Source organism: Cupressus sempervirens, chromosome 9, assembly GCF_028749045.1.
Source record: "Cupressus sempervirens isolate cs-2001-9-10 chromosome 9, ASM2874904v1, whole genome shotgun sequence".
Lineage (NCBI taxonomy): Eukaryota > Viridiplantae > Streptophyta > Pinopsida > Cupressales > Cupressaceae > Cupressus > Cupressus sempervirens.
In genome coordinates, this window is record NC_143126.1 from 122379130 (window position 1) to 122385330 (window position 6201).

Here is a 6201-nt window from a genome sequence, read left to right on the forward strand (position 1 = left end):
CTACATGTATCTTTGTCTCCTCTTGAATATTTTGTATGTACATTGAAGTACGCATAGTTCAATGTTACCATCTATGGTCTCACTATTTTGTGTTTGGTGATAGTTTTGATATATTTCTGCTCAACTTTCATTTTTTCTCTTGTTGAAGTCAAGTGATGGGTGGATGGAGTGTGACTATTTAACAATCATTGATATAAATATAATGTTTCATTATTGATAATAATTAGTGAGTATGGACAGTTACAGAGTGAAAGTCACACTAATAAGAGAACATTAATATATATTATGATTGTCATAGAGTGATAATCACACTAAAAAGAGAACAACTTTTTTGTTTTCCTACTTAAATTTTGACATTGGAGATTTAAGTTTAGGAAGGTGATCGTGGACAAGTATGATGAAAATATTGCATGTCATTAGCTTGTAGATGATAAACCATGGATTATTTAAAAGTTTTTTAGTGTTTCCATATTTATAAAAACTTTTAGTGATTAGAATAACCCATTGTTAGATACATGACCAATGATTTTATTAGTGACGAGGATCATTCCTCACAAAACCAACTTTATGCTAGGATCCTGATGATCCAATCAACAAAACTTCATAAAAATAACATGTTAGGGGTATTATCATCTTATTCCATTAGAATATTCATATTTACAATCAATCTTAAATATAGGACCTTGATAGGTTCCTCAATCCTACGTACAAGATAACTCAACACTTAAATTCAAAAATTCATTTAGGTTCATTCACATTATTTCCAATCCATAAAATCGTGCCTTATTGTCAATTAATCAATACAATTTCAAAGTTTACCCTTAACATATTTTGTTAGCCTCAACTAATAATGTTGATTAATGTACGTGTAAGAGTTATATTAGTTTCTATGTTGTCATTGATGTTAAACCTTAGTTAGTTACACATTGTGCAAATTCACTGAAGTGCCATATCATTTGATTGATGAAGAGGATTTTAAGAAAGTATGATTATGTAAGTGTTGATAAGTGTATGGTATTCAATGGGCACTTGAATGAGTTAGACTTTGATAGTATAATGTTGGTTTGATTAGTTTACATGGTGTAATTAAGTATTAAAGATCATGTATGTTCTAGTTACACCGATTGAACTACATGGTGAATGAAGGAATACATTATTAACTAAGCTACTACGATTGCCATTAAGCATCTAGAAAATAAATGTTGAAGTTTAGTGTTAACTAAGTAATTTAAGTGCTAACCAAGTCAATTATTGACCAAGTGAGTTGTAATGGTTACCGAGCATGAACATGAAGAACATGTTTGTAAAAGATTAATCTTAGACCAACATTTGGTAAAAACTAAGAATGTTCAAGAAGTTTAAAAGATAAGGATAAAGTTATTTATGAGATCAACGACTCGAGTAATTCAAAGAAGACCTAATGGAGGAGATTTATTGCAACACAAAGTTCAAGGACTAAGTCTATTTCTTGAGCATTTAGATTCATTGAATTCAATTATGATGGAGATCTATGATTGTAACTAAGCGACAACATTTGGAAGATTCTGAAATGACAAAAGTTATTTATTTAAAGGGATGAATAAGATGTTTCTTGTTTCTGATTGTTGCCAATCATTGATGAAGGTGAAGGTATTAACCAATTTGTTGATAGAAGGTGAACCAAGAAGAATAGCAGTGTCAAGATCAAGTAAAGGAAGTGCTAAATTGAATCATGAAGTGTGCGAATCTACCGAAAAGGGATCAAAAGAGAAAAGAAGTGATCTAAACAAGCAAGGTAGTGATAAAACCTAAAAAATCATTTCATTGTTACTTTCTTACCATTGTAGCAAAAAAATCTCTTAATTGAGTGGACCTAACAAGGCTATGAAATCCTATATGGTAACATTCAATACTAATGTTTGTAAGTCCTTTAGAGTAGGCCATTCTTTAGAAATGTCAAAGAGTGATAAGATATAGATGATTTTTGGTAAAAATCCTCTAACAAGGTCACACTAAAAATGTGCATGTAACCTTTAACAAAGTTGGCTCTTGATGGAGCTCAATTTAAAAGAGTGAAAATATGTGAGTTGGCAGTTCATAGGTGGTTTTTCCCTTTACAGGGTTTCCACATTAAATACTTGTGTCAAATGTGTGATTTCTTATTATGTTGCAAAGTTTATTTCATGTTAACTATTTAATGCTGCAACTTGGTATAAGCTAGATGATTACTCTAATGCTTGGTATATTAAGAAACAATGAGATAACATTTTGATATAAAGTTCATATAAGTTTGAGTTATGATGTTTGATGTGGTTATCGAGTTATTGATATTAAAGTTTATGAAGTTGAAGTTTCTACAAAAGTGTTTTAGGCTTGTATGATAACTAGTTATAATTGATTCACACCTCCCCCCCAACCTTCTTAGTTATATAACAATTAGTATTAGGGTTGAGTGCTTGAAGAAACTTGAGCTAAAGATCTGAAGATGTATAAGAGAGAGGTACCAAAGCTAAACAAGGATAATTTCTCCTCATGGAAAAATAAGATGAGGCTTTATCTATCTAGGATTTGAGACAATGCACTATTCTATCTGGACAACTAGTACACCCCTCCCATTGGACCTATGACATTTGATGAGATGAACTAGAAGAAGGAAAACAATTGTCTCATGATTGAGATTACTTCTACATTAAATGATGTTGAGTTTGATGATGCTAAAAAGTGTGAACCTACTAAAGAAATATGGGACAAGTTGATACTTGTGCATGGAGGAGATGAGAATGTGTTGATAGCTAAAGTAGAAAGCTTAAGAGGAAAATATGATAAGATGCAGATGAAAGATGAAGAATATATTGTGTAGTATGTCAACTAAATTAAGGAAGTTGTTAGTGTTATCAAAGCTGTTAGAGGTATCATCAACAATGAAGAAGTTGTAAGTAAAGTTCTCAAAACATTATTGCTTGTTTATGCTCAACAATATCTATAATTCAAGAATTCATAGCTATGCCTATAAATGATATTACTCTTGATGGTTTAGTTGGTTGTTTGACCACATTTGAATTAAGTAACTATGATAAGAGTGTGCCTAAGATTGAGAATGCTTTGAAGTCATCACTAACCATTGCAATTTCAATGAAAGAAAAAAATAGTAATAATGAAAGTGATTTTGATTCAGAGGAAGAACTGGGTGAGATTGAAGCACTTCTTGCAAGGAGGTTACTAAGAGGTAAAGGAAAATTCAAAGGTTGATGCAGGAGCATCTAGAGGTATAAGGGCAATCCTGTGTCAACCAAAAAAATATACTTAGACTTAGTTTTTGTTTCATATGTTTTCATTTCTGGATACCCATTTGGGTCAAATAAAGGTCCCAACTCTCACAGTTCCACTATCAGTGTTCTAGGATAGAGTATTTGAACACCTTGGGATACGTGTAAATGTCAAAAAATAGGAGTATGTAATTGAGCCATCATTTTGGTGAACTAGAAGATGTAAATTGGTCATAAGATTGTAATTTTAATTTAGAGGATTCCAAAAAAAGAATCAGGTCGAAAGGCCCCACGGTTTGAAAGTTATTGCAATTTTTCAATTTTTGGAGACCTCCTAAGAATACTTCAAAGTCAGGTTAGGGGCATTAAATGACCTTGAATAGGGCCAAAAAATGGGGAACGAGTGTAACTTGTCCATAGGCCAATAAAGCACTCTGATAACTTTCCAAAAATGTAAACGGTTTGTCAATCAGAGCTACGGTTCAAAAGTTATGCCTCCAGCAAGTTCGGTTACCGTTTCTGGATTCTTCTAATTTTGCGCTGACTTCTAATGCAACTTCTAGAGCCTTCTATTTGGTCGGTGGATGCCTACTAGCACTTTCTAGAATGTATTCCTAATCCTTAACCCTCCAGGGTCTATTTAAGAACATTTTTGGCATTGTAAAAGGTAGTTCGGAGTGGAGTTTGAGAGAAGGTTCTGGGAGAAGAATTTATCCCCAGATTTATGATATTGTAAGCCCTTAGGGCATGTTTTGAAGTCTATTTTCTCTATACTAAATGTATTAGCATATTTACATAGTGAATAAATTTTTCCCTTTCTTGTTGTGTCCATTCTATGCTTGGGTTGTGTCCCCATCAAGTGGTATCAGAGCTGGTTTTTCTGAGTGTGTAGACAGAGCACCGACTGTGAGGTAGTTTGCACCAGGACTATGTGGTTGTGGGTTTGAATTAAGAAGATGCCTCCATGAAGAGAGCATGGTGGAAGGGCTAGAGCTATTAATCCTAAGGAGGTTAGATCCCTCCAAAGGCAGGTACAAGCATTGCAAGAGGAGCTCCGCAGAGGAACAAATGTTGCCGCAGGCGATGAAAGTGAGGAAGTAATTGAAGAAGAAGAAATTGGACCAGAAGGGGAATTTGACGGGGAAGTTCTGATCAAGAAGAGGAAACTCTTTTTAGGGCCATTACTAAGTTTGGAAAAAAGACCTACAATTGATGTGGGTGTATTTTCAAGAAATTTGAAACCAGATGTGTTGATCGATTGGATCAATGAACTGGAAGAGTACTTTGAGTATGAGGATATCAGGGACCCAGATAGGGTTAAATTTGTAAAAGCCAAACTGAAAGGACATGCAAAAATTTGGTGGCAAGAGGTTCAATTGGAATGAAATAGAAGAGGAAAGGATAAGATCACAAGGTGGGATCGTATGGTGGACAAATTGAAGAAGCAATTCATTCATGTTGATTATGAGCTTGATTTGTTTAAGAAGATGCATGGGTTAAAGCAAGCGAGAAAATCAGTCCAAGAATATATAGAGGAGTTTTACCGACTTTTGATTAGAGTAGGGCATGCAGAAGAAAATAAGGAGAAGGTTGCTCGTTATATTAGTGGGTTACAACCTAGCATCCAGGAGGAATTAAGTCTGGTAAGAATGACCAGCGTTGAAAAGGCATACCAGTTTGCCCTACGAGTTGAAGAGAAGATAAATAAGAGGTTTGAAGGGAGACAAAGAGGGCATGGTCAATGAGGAAGGGGTAGTGGTAGGTCATTTGGAGGCCAAAATGAAACCCAAAAGAAAAATGAAGATGTGGGTACTAGCAGGAACTAGAGGAACAAGGGTTTCAAACGCTCCCATGATCAAGACTTTGGAAATCAGAGAGGAAGAGGTAGAGGATGTGGACAAAGAAGAGGAGGCTTTCATTGTACCTATTTCCATTGCAATGAAGAAGGTCATCGTGCCTTTGAATGCCCTCAATGACAAGGAAGGACAGATAGGAGAGATGAGGGTCAAGCTAGGGTTTCTCATGTGGATGAGGATGCACAATCATCACATTCAGAGGATGCAGAAAGAGGAGAGACTTTAGTGAATGAAAGGATCCTACTAAGTGGTGAGATTGAACCAGGACAAAAGAGGAGTTTGTTCTGTACCAGATGCAAGTGTGAGGATAAATGTTGTGATGTGATCATTGATAGTGGTAGCACTGATAACTTGGTATCAGAGGAGATGGTCTCTAAGATAAAGCTCAAGAGGGAGAAACACCCCCAGCCCTATCGAATTGCTTGGGTGAAAGATGATCATAAGGTCCTAGTAAGTGAACAATGTTGAGTAAAATTCAAAATTGGGAGTTACCATGATGAAGTTCTCTATGATGTTATTCCAATGGATGTTTGCCATCTATTGTTGGGTAGACCATGGTAGTTTGATAGGCATGCAGTACATGATGGCCATGCAAACACATACTCTCTAACAAAGGATGGTGTTCGCCACAAGCTGAAGCCCATGAAAAAGGAAGGCGAAAAGGTATGTAGCAGTGCTAGGATTTGTCTTATTGATGGAAGGAAGTTTTTAGATGGCATGAAACATCAACGTATGTGCTATGCTTTGATTCCTAGGAAAGATAAAGAAGGTAGTAGTGAAATACCACTTGAAGTTTCAGATTTACTAAGTGAGTTTGGAGATATCATCTCTGATAATGTTCCAGAAGGATTGCCACTAGTAAGGCAAATCAATCATCAGATAGATTTAATCCCAGGAGCTAGTTTTCCTAACAAGGCTGCTCACAGGATGACTCCTACTGAAACTGAGGAGCTAAATAGACAAGTTCAAGAGCTATTGAGGAAGGGCTTGATTCAAGAGAGCCTGAGTCCATGTGTAGTACCTACAGTACTGGCACCAAAGAAGGATGGAGAGTGGAGGATGTGTACAGACTCTCGAGCTATAAATAGGATAACCATCAA